Genomic DNA, 14032 nt, shown 5'->3' with positions numbered 1-14032 from the left:
AGCCTACTAACGAGACTGTGAAAGTTCACATTCCAGAGGAAGTGTTTGGCACTGATCATGATGCCCTCCTCTTGGGTGAAGACATTTTACAGTTTGGTTCCATGGTTGAGATTGGAGCCACAGTGATTGCAGTGTACATGAGGTAATTCTAGAAATCCTATATTTTGTTTTATATTTATCTTTCTTTTAAATTAAAATCTCATTTAATTGAATTTCATATATTTAGGTCTATTTAAAAATGGCAAATATGGTAAACCTTGTTGGGCTTGTCGATCCTGGACAAGTCAGCTCTCTATCTGGATCTTTATCTTACCGAACAAAACAACTGTCATACCGCCTGAAAACAACAGATAGGGATCAATTTTTCTTGCTCCCTTATAATCCAAGGTTAGTCCCCTTAACTATTTAAATTATTTTCCTTGTAATATTTTTCTTTGTATTATTTTACCTAGATGGATCATTATGTGTAAGGGTCATTGAGTGTTGGTAATTGTGAAACCAGCTAAGGAGACTGCCTATTATATGAATTCACTACCAAACCGCTCTGTTGACGATGACATGAAAAATATAGTGAATACGTAAGTTGATTTATTCAAATCTAAGATTTTTTTTTTCTATGGGCATTTGAATTATACGATTGTTTTTTTAATACCGACGTTATAATGAAAATACAACGGCGGTACTTTAATACCGACGTTTGAAAAATTTACTACGTCAGTAATTTCTCTAAACCGTCGTCTTAATTGAAATACCACATCGTTTGTGTTACAACTTTTGGTCATACGACGTTTTTCCTCGTTACGGACGTTATAATGTTATATAACGACGGCAGTTTCATACTGCGGTATGAAATAAACTACTACGTCACGTTTTTTAAAACTCTGTCGTCTTAACAGATTTACCACGACAGTTATTTTTTATTAATTAGATTTTTCGTTCTGACATTAACCCATTTTGTTTTCTTGAATCAGTTCAATCAGAGCGTATAACTCTCATGTAGGCAAACACTCACGTAAAGCAGGAGCCATATGGAAAAATCTACAAGGCACTCCTCAACAACCAACAAGTGTAGAGTATGGGTTTTACGTAATGCGTTTCATGAGAGATATAATTCATGATCCAGCCCTAGCATTTGAGAAGAAGGTAAAAGGCAAAATTTAAAATATAATTTTTTTATTTTACTACAACGAATTATTCTTTAAAAACCGTCGTTTTTATCCTTCTAACACGTCGGGTTTTTCATTTATTTTGCAGTTTGAAAAGAAAAAAGAACCAGTAGTGTATACACAAAAAGATATTGACGAAGTCAGGTTGGAGTGAGCAGAATTCGTAAACAAACAATTACCGAATGATAATTGATGTAATTTATTATAACAATGTTTAGGTATATTTTAATTTAATAACAATGTAAACAAAAATATTTCATCATTTGAGCAATCATCAAAGAAATTTTTTTTTTTTTTGAAATTTTTTTTTGTTTAGGATATTTAGGTTTTAAAATGAATTACAACGAGAGTAAATCAAGAAAAATAAATTTACTTTCCAAAAACCGACGTCTCATTCACATTTACACATCTCACAGGTATAAACAATCGCCGTCTTTCTATAGCGGGAAATAAAACAGTGACAGTAATTCGTAAAAACGCCATGTAAAATGAAAAACACGACGGTTTACGTATAGATATGAGATGAGAAAATCCACTTCATTATATAGGTGTACCGATATACTACGTCCGTTAGTACAAACATATCGACGTCTTAAAGACATACAACGGCGGTTAGCTTACAAAAGTTGACGTTGTATATGTAAACAACGGCGGTAATTACTTTAGAAAACACGTTGTAAATAAAATCCACGTCGGTGATAAAAAACCAAATGACGTTGTAACACAATAACCCACGTCGGTGATTCAAACAAGATGATGTGGTAACATAATAACGTCGTTTTGTGTCCTTGTCGACGTCTAAAGTGATCTAGAACGACGTGTTGTGTTGTTTAACGTCGTTGAAAAGGGATCCAACATCGGTTATTTCGTTGTCATTTCATTTTAATATGACTTTTATATTTTATTTAATTCCTAACTTCATAATAAATTCAAAACTAATTCCAAAAAATAAACTGACAACTACCATGCACTCATTGAAATATTGTCTCTCCCCTAACGCTCTAAAAAGTGTAATTTTACAACAACAAAAAAATTATTGTATTTAATTACTAATATTCATAATATAATTATAAAAAAACCCGAAAAATAAACTGACAAATTTTATGCACTCATTGAGACAATATCTTGCCCGTAAAGGCCTGAAAATTTTAATTTTAGTTTTCAAAATTACAAGTGATAACAAAAAGTCAAAAACATTTAGAGACAAAGCACGATAGTCCTTATACTTTTCTTAACATAACCCTAAGGTTTATGTGATCCATTGGTGCCATAAATTCAAAATTATGGAATCCAGATTTTAGCCTACTATTATAGAAGGCATTGTTGTAAGGAGTCCGTAGCAATTTTCGGTTCATTTTTCTCATAGTTGTGTTTTTTTTTTTTTAATTATTGTAAAATTTAGGGTTTAGGGTTTTTAGAATTTAGGGTTTATTGAAACGACGCCGGTTTTCTCTCTCGGTTTTTCATTAATTACGCGCATTCGAATCCCAGGAAACCCAAACCCAATCTTATTTTTTAATATTTAAGACGTCTGTTTCTTAAAATGCGACGTAAAAATAATTTACTACGACGTTTCCTATATATGAAGGCGTAGTTTCAGTTTACAACGTCGGTTATGTACGTAAATTGTCGTCATATGTTGAAATTAAACGGCGATATCTATGTATTTACCGTCGTCTTTGAAAAACGCGGTACTTTGAAATTTTTGACCGCGATCTAAAATTTTCAGAATTTCCCTTTAACCCTAAAATATTTCGTTCTCTCTCTTCAACATAAATTTGTCTTAAAGTTTTCGCTCTCTCTTAAAGCATTGGGTATATTCTCCGAGCTCTCTCTCAAGCATTTGTTATATTCTCTCAACTCTCTCTCATTATCCATGTAAGTACAAACCCTAATCTCTTTATTTAATGATATTGCATGGCTTCTTACATCCATAAATGTTTTTGTTAGTTTTGGTAGCTTTGGTTTCTTAAATTATGTTTTGGGAGCTATGGGTTCTCAATTAGGAGCTTGCTTTGTGTTCTTTTATGTTTTGGTGTTTGCATTCTTGTAATAATTACTCTCTGTTTGGGTTCTTTTATGTTTGTTTGGCCATGGGATCTTGGCAAAGGAATGCGGATGGGAGATTTAGACTGCGGTTTTTTGTAAACCCCGACGACGGTTGATGGATCAAACCGTCGTCTAAATTTTTATTATACGTCGATTGTTCATTTACTCCCATCGTCTGATTTTTAGTTTGCATTTGGTAACCTAAAGACGACTGATCCTCCATTAACCGTCGTCTTTAGGCTACTAGAACCCAGAACTTTGTTCTTCAAAAAGTAATGCAAATTTATGGGTTTACGTAGCTTAAAGACGACGGTAACTAGATATGTCATCGTCTGAATTTCTATTTCACGTCGATTATTTTGTAAAAACCATCATCTGATTCTTGTTTTATTTTTTATTTTCAATTTATTCTCTGCTATTTGAATATAGTAGTGTTTCATTGTTGGTCTTTTCACTTTATTATATATATGATTTTATAGTGTGTGAGATGGATAAGTCATGGATGTATGCGGATAGAAGATCGAAGGCATATGAGTTAGGAGTGGAAGGATTTTTGAATTTTGCTATAGAAAATCTTGGAAATACAACTCATATTCGTTGTCCATGTGTTACATGTGGGAATATTCGAGTGTTTGGGGTTGGAATTATAAGTGAACATTTATACTTTAATGGAATTTACCAAAGCTATAAGATTTGGACATGGCACGGAGAACCTTGGGAATGGAGTACTACTAATGCTAGTAGAAATGTGAAAGAAGATGAGCAAAGTGGGTTCAGTTTTGTTTCTGAAGAATTAGGGATGGATGAAAATGATTTAGGCGATATTGGATCTAATCCTTATGAGTTTGCCAATGTGATTAGGGATGGAGATCAACCATTGTACCCTGGTTGCAGTGAGTACACGAAGTTGTCGGCTTTGGTGAAGTTATATAATTTGAAAGCAAAACATGGGATGAGTGATGTTTATTTTACATAATTATTGATACTTCAAGGAGATTTGCTTCCATAAGGAAATACACTACCTTCCTCTATGTACGAGGCAAAAAAGACTTTGTCTGCTTTAGGGATGAGTTATGAGAAAATCCACGCATGTCCCAATGACTGCATTTTGTATAGGAAGGAGTATAAAGATTCAACTAATTGTCCTACTTGTGGTACCTCAAGGTGGAAGGAAAGCAAAGATGGGTTCTTGAAAGAGGGTGTGCCAGTGAAGGTGGTGTGGTATTTTCCTCCAATTCCAAGGTTTAAAAGGATGTTTCAATCACATAAGATAGCTAAGAGTTTGACTTGGCATGCTGCAAGAAAATCAGTTGACGGTCATATGTCTCATCCAGCGGATTCCCAGTCTTGGAAACTTGTTGATGATAAATGGCCCAAGTTTGGTAAAGAGCCGAGAAACTTGAGATTGGCTCTCTCATCTGATGGATTCAATCCCCACAGCTCTTTAAGTAGCAGATACAGTTGTTGGCCAGTGCTCTTAGTTACATATAATCTCCCACCATGGCTATACATGAAGCGGAAGTTCATGATGTTGACTTTATTGATTTCCGGTCCTAAACAGCCCGGAAATGATATAGACGTCTACTTAGAGCCTTTGATTGATGATTTAAAATCTCTGTGGGATGGGATTAGAGGAGTGTATGATGCACACATAGGAGAATACTTTACACTCAGAGGTGTATTACTGTGGACAATTAATGATTTTCCTGCCTATGAGAACTTATCTGGTTGTGTCGTTAAAGGATATAAAGCTTGTCTAATATGCGGCGATGAAACACCGAGTCACAGGTTGAAAAATGGCCACAAATTTTGTTCCATTGGGCATAGAGATCCCTAGAAAAAATAAAGATGGGATTGCTGCGGTTTGTGCTTGATAAATCACGGCCATAAGCTGGCCGAAGGAGCCCCTTCTCTTGGCCCTGACACTTGTTCGTAAAAACTGAAACGCAGCGTTTCGCCAGGGTACTTCGCCTTCCTAAAGATAAAAGAAGAAATGCGAAGGCATGATCATCTCGGCCTCAAACGCAGGCCGAGGCCGAGGCCGAACAAAATCACGGTCAAGGCATTAAAGGCAAATCATCACGTGACAACAGGGTCCCAGGCTTCATTTAATGAAGTAGTGCCTGTTTAATGCAGCAAACCCATTGGTCACAAAGAAGCATTTAATGCATGAGGGAAGGTGGGAAGTGACTGAAGTCAGGATTTGGTGATGAGGATCAGAGTGATTAGACGTGGACATTCTCACAAGAATTCTGACAGCCTGAGATATTGGTTCACCAGCTATCCAGGCCATAAATGCGTCTCCACGGCCAGAGGCTCAGAACCCACGATCAAGAGCGGCGGCCGAGATTCACCGGATTTCTGGGGTCACACCACCATACTTCACGATCCCAAATGTCGATTGGACTGCCCACTTGCGCTAATCAGACTCCACTATGCGTAAATTCAGCCTCGATTACTCATCCAGGGACTCTTCCTATAAATACAAGACTCGAGCTACATTCAAAAGGTTCAACACCAAAACAAAGCCTCCCACGGAGCAACTTATTTTTTCCTGTAATGCACTTTCAATATCTTTACTTGCTTTCCTAGGAGTAGTGGTAGATTGTAAGGAAAATTCATTCATCAATATATCATACGACCCTTGATTTTCAAGGCGCCGGAGCACCATCCTTGTTGTTCGTTCACTCACCCCATATATCACACGACCGTCGCTCCCTGAGCAGCGCGCCAGGGCACCGCCCAAAACCCACCACCAACACCATCACTCAACGGCCTTGTAGTTCAGGCCGTGAACCTAATAGCCGAGACCAGTTCCTCTCTCGGCTACAATCGTTTGACTAGGAAGACAGATCAAACAGGCGCACCACTTATCCATCCAACACTCATCAACACATCGACGCACGGTAGACCGTGCTGGCACGTGTTGTTAATATTATGTTAACTCGCAATTGTACGGGGCAATTAGTAGTATAGCAAGACAAGTACGAGGTCGTACCCACGAAGACTGAGAAGTTAAAACTAGTTATGTACTTAGATTACCAAATTCAAGAAAGTAGGAGGTTATGTCTAAAACAGAATTTAAAACAAGAGTGGTTGTGATTGTTGAACAAAAGAAGCAAAATGAAATTGCAAACAAAAACAAGTAAACAAATGTAACAAAGAGTGGTTTTAAGAGTTGGAAAACAGATTTTGAGACTAGGGCATTCGAATCACCATAACAATTCAATTCTGGGTTATAAAGATTCAAGTAACAAGTCTAATTCAGATTCAAAGATTGATTCTAGCTAAAGTATGATTAGGCCATGGTGTTTGGTCCTAACCTTGTGTTCCTAATTCCCTAATTTGATCATTTGTTGTCTAACCTAAAATTAAGCATTAGGAACCCATTAAGCATAGAAGAACATTTTAAACAACCAAGTATGTATCTAATCCCTGTTGTCGAATGTCCATACATACTCTTCCTATTCATAGTTCAATTCGAATTAAAGCATGGTGTATACTCTTAATTCAAACCAAGATAGTTAACAAACAAGTTCTAATGGTGATCAATCATTCAAACAAGCATGTTAACTTATAAGCATAATGAATAAGAACATGAATCATGAATCAAACTTGAAACTCCAAACTTATAAACCCAGAATATTCATGTTAGGTTACATCGAAGCCCTAGTTATGGATTTAGCTACTCATAATGGAAAAGAGACTTGAACAGAAATGAGAAAACATAATGAATACAATAAGAGTAGAAAAACCCTTTTTCTGAAGTTCTTGTGGTGTCCAAGGCTTCTCCAAGTGCTTCTCCACTTCTAATGCTTCTCCAAGAGCTTCCCCACTTCTAGAAAGATGTATGAAGGATATGGAGGTGATTTGGGATGAGTTTGAGTGAGTGGTGATGGCTAAGGAAGATGAAATTCGTAGGGAAATGGAAGAGAGGTTTGCTGGAGTTGTTTTGGTGATTGTTGGAGTGTTTGGGATTTTGAGAGTGTTTGAGGATGGTTGGAGTGAATTGTGGGGGTTGTGAATCTCAGGATTTGTTGTGTCTTGAATGTGGAATGGATGTGGTATTTATAGGGAGAGGGGAGTGACAAATCTGAATTCAATATGGCTAATGCATACAACACTTGCATTATAAAAGATGAATTGGTTGATGCACTTCACTAATGCATACAACACTTGCATTATAAAATCTGAATTGGTTGATGCACTTCACCAATAGATCCCACCAGCAGCCCTAGCTCATCTTCATGTCACCATGACCAAGCTTCCAACCAGAAATGATAGCTCATACCTAGCTCACCATGACCAAGCATCCAACCAGCACATGCTGAGGTCAGCATAACCAGAAACTTCAAGGGCTTACAACTTGGGCTTCTCTTAATCAAATTAGGACTTTAAGCACTCGAAATTGAAGTTCAGAATGTCTTCTTTCCAGCCATATATCATTTGGGCCAATCCAAGGTCGGAGGAGGAAGTTAAGGCCAAAACAAATTGCTAACTCATTTTGCGCGCTGATAAAATCCATCCTGAGCAAGGCTCTGTGTTTGCTAGGTAACAGACTCCATATTTATCCAATGGGGCTGAATTTTGGATATGTTATAGTACACACCCATTGGAACAACTTTCATGAAGAATGCTGTCTCATCCGAGCTGTGTAGGTTGCTGAAACAAAGCTTGCAATATGACCTACGGAACTGGACTGGCAGGGGGCTGTAGCCAAAATGAGTTTGTCTTTTAAGCTCTTCTTCCATTCATCCAAATTAGGCCTTAACATGCTTGAATTGCATGAATTATGCTCTCTTGCTCTATTGGCCTACAAAACACACAAAGGGAGGGAAATAACTTAGAATTATAGGAACTAAGCAAAAGAAGTAAGTAAATTGGGCATGTATATGTATGAAATTATGAGCTTAACAGCACGCCCGCGCACAACCGCACCGCACCCAAAAGCAGGAAACCGCGTGTTAACGCACATCCCCTCGGCCGGGAACTCCAGGCCGTGAGATTTGCGCGGCAGACAGCTGCTCGGTTAAATTTATTGAACATGGGGGTCAAAACTGATTTGCAACCTGAGTATGGAGAAAGATGTACTCGCTTGCCTCCAGAGCCTTGGAATTTCTCAAGAGCAGAGAAGAGAGCGGTTTGCAATTCTTTCTATGGTATGAAGGTCCCTAAAGGTTATTCTTCAAATATAAAAAATCTTGTATATTTAAAAGATTGAAGACTTCTTGGCCTTAAATCTCATGATTGTCATACTTTGATTCAACAATTGCTCCATATGGCAATTCATTCTGTTTTGGAGAAGCCTGCAAGGTATGCAATAACTCGATTGTGCTTCTTCTTCAATGCTATATGTGCAAAAACGGTAGATGTTTCCAAGCTAGATAAGTTGGAAGAAGATGTAATAGTTACTTTGTGTTTACTTGAGAAGTACTTTCCCCCTTCATTCTTTGATATCATGGCTTATCTAGTAGTACATCTTGTCAGAGAAGTTCGTCTATGTGGGCCAGTATATTTTAGATGGATGTATCCGTTTGAAAGATATATGAAAGTGCTAAAGGGGTATGTACATAATCGTACTTGTCTCGAAGGTTGCATTGTTGAGCGGTATATAGCTGAAGAAGCTGTAGAGTTTTGTACCGAGCATTTATCTGATGTTAGTACAGTTGAAGTGCCTTTAAGCCAGAAGATGGGAGTTTCAAAGCCATTATCAGGTTGCACAGTGAGCTTAGTTGATCTGGACTTGTTGAACCAGGCACATCTATATGTCTTGGAGAATACGGAGAAAGTCCTACCTTATATCGAGTACGTATGAGTTTAATTTTTCATATGAAGCCATTTTAAATATTATCATTCCTTATGTTTATCTTATATACAAGGGACCGTAATGCTTAATTTTTTCGTCTCAATTGTAGGGAACATATGATCCACATCAAGACCACTTATCCAAAACTTAGAAAGAGAACAAAGTGGCTACAAGATAAGCACAATAGCACTTTCATTCAATGGCTACACTTTAAGGTATATATTTTATTGAATGACATATTGAACTTTTAATTTTCTTTCTTTCTATATGTTAGATTGAATTAAGATATATTATTAATTTGCAGGTTCAAAGTGAACTTAATGGAGAAGAGAATAATGGCGTATCAGAAAATTTGAGGTGGCTAGTAGCTGGTCCAAGCATGGCAGTGCCATCATATATGAGTTATCTTATTAATGGTGTTAAATTTAACACCAAGGCACAAGATGATGTACGAACTGTCCAAAATAGTGGAGTTTATTTACTTGCACATACTATGCAAGTTGCTAGTGCCAAGGATAAAAACCCTATTGTCTCCAATATGGGTTTTTATGGGGTTATTCAAGAAATTTGGGACTTTGACTACCAAAAGTTTAGAATCCCAGTCTTGAGGTGTGATTGGATAGATAACACTTCAGGCCTTGTAGTCGACGAACTTGGATTTACCCTTGTAGATCTGAGTAAAATTGGACATAGGAATGACCAATTTGTTATGGCTTCTCAAGTCAAACAAGTATTTTACATTGACGACCCAATGCATCGTGGTTGGTCGATAGTGTTATCAATGCCTAATAGAGAATATAATGATGTTATTGGTGATTATGTGCAAGGTGATATTAGAATTGAGTGTGAGCCATTTACTAGAGAGATACCAAATGTTGACACATTTGATGACCTAGTGGGTGAGTTTGGGTGTTAGAATATTAGAGATGGGTGTGAAGATATATGGATTGATTGATTGTTGTAATGTATCACATTAGTTATGCAGTTAATTGCATGACATTAATTAATAGCTCTGTATATCATTTTAATTCTGATCACATTTTCATTATGCAGGTTTTGGGCACAACAAATCAAAATTTTAAAATAATGGCTTAAAGGTGGGAAATACGACGGTCCAGTTAAAAACTGGAAAAACAGACGTCTAAAATGAAACTAACGTCGTATTTTTACAAACGTCGTGGAAAGAAAATGCAAAAGACTGTACAGAAATAAAAACCGCCATCTAAAAAGGAAAATACGTCGGTTTATTAAAATAAATCATATCGGTAGTAATAAACATCAACGACGGCCTACTAAACAACGCACGACGTATATTTCCATAAAATCCACGGCCTTTATTTTATATAAATCGACGCTCAAATTATAATCCACATCGTTTCTTTTCCTGTCCACGACTTCAATATTATTTTTAACGTCATCCATTAAAAAAAGGTGTCGTGGATGGCATTTTTTACGGCGGTATTAAGTAAAATTGTGTCATTTTAAAATATTCAGACGTCTACTTTTTAGAAAAAGCAACGTCTAACACTGTCGAAGAGACTTCTTTATACAATTTACACGACGAATATCATAAGAGATGGACGTGGAATATGTTTAACAGGGCATTTTTCTCTCCAGTCCGACGTGGATAATCATATAATCGACATTTTTTTACCTGTATGTCGTGGTTAATACATTTTACGTCGGTTCGTGTGTGATTAATGACATGTAATATGATTTAAACGGCTGTTCTTTTGTATATACGTAGTTTTTTAAAAGTTATATGTCGGTTTGTTTATTTAGTTAACGTAGTATATGTTAACCACAACGGTTTCTAGTTTATACAAATCTTTATTTCTCCAATTTCCGACGTGGATAATTATCTGTACGGCGGTTTCTTTGTGAATATTGACATTTAATATTCATGAAATGTCTGTTCTTTTTTGTTTACGTCGTCTTTCTTTAGTTACACATCGGTTTGTTTATTTATTCAACGTAGTATAAGTTAACCACAACGGTTTCTAAGTATTTCTTCAATTAGGGACGTGAATAATTTTCTCTACGTCCGTTCCTGTGTGATTATTGACATGTAATCTGCTTTAAAAGGCCGCTCTATTGTGTATGGGTCGTGGTTTATAATTTAGACGGCGGTTTTTTTATTTATTTAACGTAGTATACGTTAACCACGACGGTTTCTATGTTATACAAGTCGTATTCCTTCAATTAGGGACATGGATAATTAGTTTTACGGTGGTTTGTGTTTTGTTCTTGACATATAAGACGTCTAATTTTTAATAAAACCGTCGTCTAATATTGTACAAGGTTTCATTTTACAATATAAATAATAGGGTTTAGATGTCGGTTGGTTATATTTTGTGACGTTGAAGGATTTAACGACATCGGTTATTATCCGTCGTTGTTTTATATATCAAAAGATGGCAGTCGATTTCACGACGGTTTGAAAATCTTCTAGACGACAGTGAATTTCCGTCGTCTATTTCGATTTTTGTAGTAGTACACAGCCATGTAAACTCAATTGTCTTGAAGGTGTGCAATATTGAAGTATGAAGTGTCTAAGCATTTGGAGATTAATAACGAATATGAATAACCGTGAATTCACAAAATTATTCTCTTTTTTAGTTTGGACTTTTCACATGTAAGCCCATAAATAGAGCCCAAAATATAAAACCCTACAATACTAAAATCTTAGAAATAAATTCATTTGACTTTTCAAATTGACTAAATATACCATGCACCCCTTGAAAAACCTAACCTAAAAATTACAACATTGTCATCAGTGTTTTTTTTTCTTCTAAAAATCATAATGCAATGATAATAATAGCATTTCTCACGTCATTCAAATTTAAAAATATATATATATATTACAACTAGCCCTTATTGGGTTTTTTTCTTCAATGTATAAGTTTTAGGGTTTATATATAAATTCAATGCAAGAAATGAGTTTTATTATAAATTTATCTTTTAGTTGGGTTTTTCACATGTAAGCCATAATTTGTGAATTCAGATGTAAGCCCATATTTTCCTTAATTTGTATTACACTTCTACAGGGTGGAGCCAAAGGTTGGAAGGATTATTGGCTTTTCCTTTTTCCCTTTATTATTATTTTGTTCACAATCTTCTGCCATCAATAAATTTGGTGGCTCCATTATTACCAACTAAGTTATTTCTTTTTCAGATTTGCAACCAGGATCATGTCTCATTCAGTTTTATTTGGACAAAAATTTGGCAAAAGAAACAAAAATCTTGATCAGCAGCAGCCTTATAGTGGGGTTTCTTTCTGCATTGAATAATGTGTTATACCAAATAATGGATTCTTATGATGAAGATGTGCAGAATTGATGCTGCAAGAAAATATCTGGAGAAAGGTCATCAAGAAAGCAACCGTAAAGCTTAACTTGTGTATGATTGCATCAATGCCCACAAAATTTGGATTATTCCCGGAAGCGCATTCTTGTTCAGGACTATTTTTAAAAAGGTATATTTCCCCATATGGTCCTGTCCTGTAGCAGCTAATTCTCTCATCCCAAACCCATTGCATTTAGGGAATACTGTGATACAATATAAACACAAAATCCAAGAACAAATCTATACTTCATAAACTTCTACTTTCTTTGAAAATTAGATTTTAATTTACAAACTTTCTCCTGAACTATCACATCCTTTAATCTCCTAAAAGATGCCGATGAGAACTAAGGGGGACTAAATTATTATGTCATTTTGCTGATGTAAGTTCTTTTCATGGGATTTGATAGAATAAAAAATTAAATAAAATATCATGCATGAGCAGGCATTGAATTGATCTTGTTCCAAGGTGGGATTCTTATCGACATAGAAGAAAGTAATTGGAAAAAGAATCTCAATCTATGCCAGCAAAAAATAACACATTATAATCATATTCTGAACCCACTCCACTCTTTTAACAAAGCAGACACAAAGGAGCAGATGTGACCACAAATTTTGCAGGAAAAAAAAGTTGAAGAGAGAGAGTAATTGTATAAATCAAGGACTAAAATATCAATAATATTGATAAAATATTAAGGATATTATCGTTTTTTCATGTCTAAGATATTTTGGAACATATCATATAAGTATCGACAATATTGGAAAATATCGACGTCGATAATTTCTCTCACACTTCAGCAACATTTAGTAAAAATATTGCTATAATATTGATAATATCAATAATATCGAGATGATGAAGACAATGAAAATTTTGAAGAGTTATTTACACTAACACCCCCTGAGGTTTCTTATGTTTTCACAAAATTCCCTTATGTCTAAAAAATTACACGAACACCCCAAGAGGTTTTAGTTAGTTTTCACAAAACCCTTTTTTGTTGATTGTTTGTCCAAAAATTGATGATTTCATTGAAAGAAAACTTGTGCAAATGACAAAATTAAGCTCAATGAAGTATATGCAACCTAATCTCAAAGGCCAACTTTGTCCTTTAGAGGATGTTTTTTTTGTATAAAATCATCAATCTTTGGATGAAAAATCAATGAAAAGGAGTTTTGTGAAAACAATTTAAAAGCTCAAGGAGTGGTCTTATAATTTCTAAAACCTCAAGGAGTTTTGTGAAAAAGTCGAAAACATCAAGGGGTGTTAGTGCAAATAACTCAAATTTGAACCTTATAGGAACTCTATGTGGTACTAAGTCACTTATATATCTTATGCAATGTATAAAGTGTAAAATATTATAGTAAATGATTGTAAATAAATGATTACGGTGTGTTTAATTTTCTTTCATTAATTACTATATATTTTCTACACTCATAGTGTTTGTTAGCTCGCTATATAATCAACTTAAATCAGTTAAACTCATCATGCAATGCATTTACTTCCAATTTTTTGTGATGAAGTAATAGATAATTGACTAAAATAAACATCCTCCAAAGTTTCAAGAAAAATTTCCAAGTTTTTCTTACAATTTCCATGGTTTTTATTCAATTTTTATCCAAAAAAAATATTCAATTTTCCATCAAAATTTCCGTGTTTTCGGACTACCGATAT

The sequence above is a fragment of the Prunus avium genome, chromosome 1 (genome assembly GCF_965620075.1).
Source record: "Prunus avium chromosome 1, drPruAviu1.hap1.1, whole genome shotgun sequence".
Lineage (NCBI taxonomy): Eukaryota > Viridiplantae > Streptophyta > Magnoliopsida > Rosales > Rosaceae > Prunus > Prunus avium.
This window is presented reverse-complemented; position numbering follows the sequence as displayed.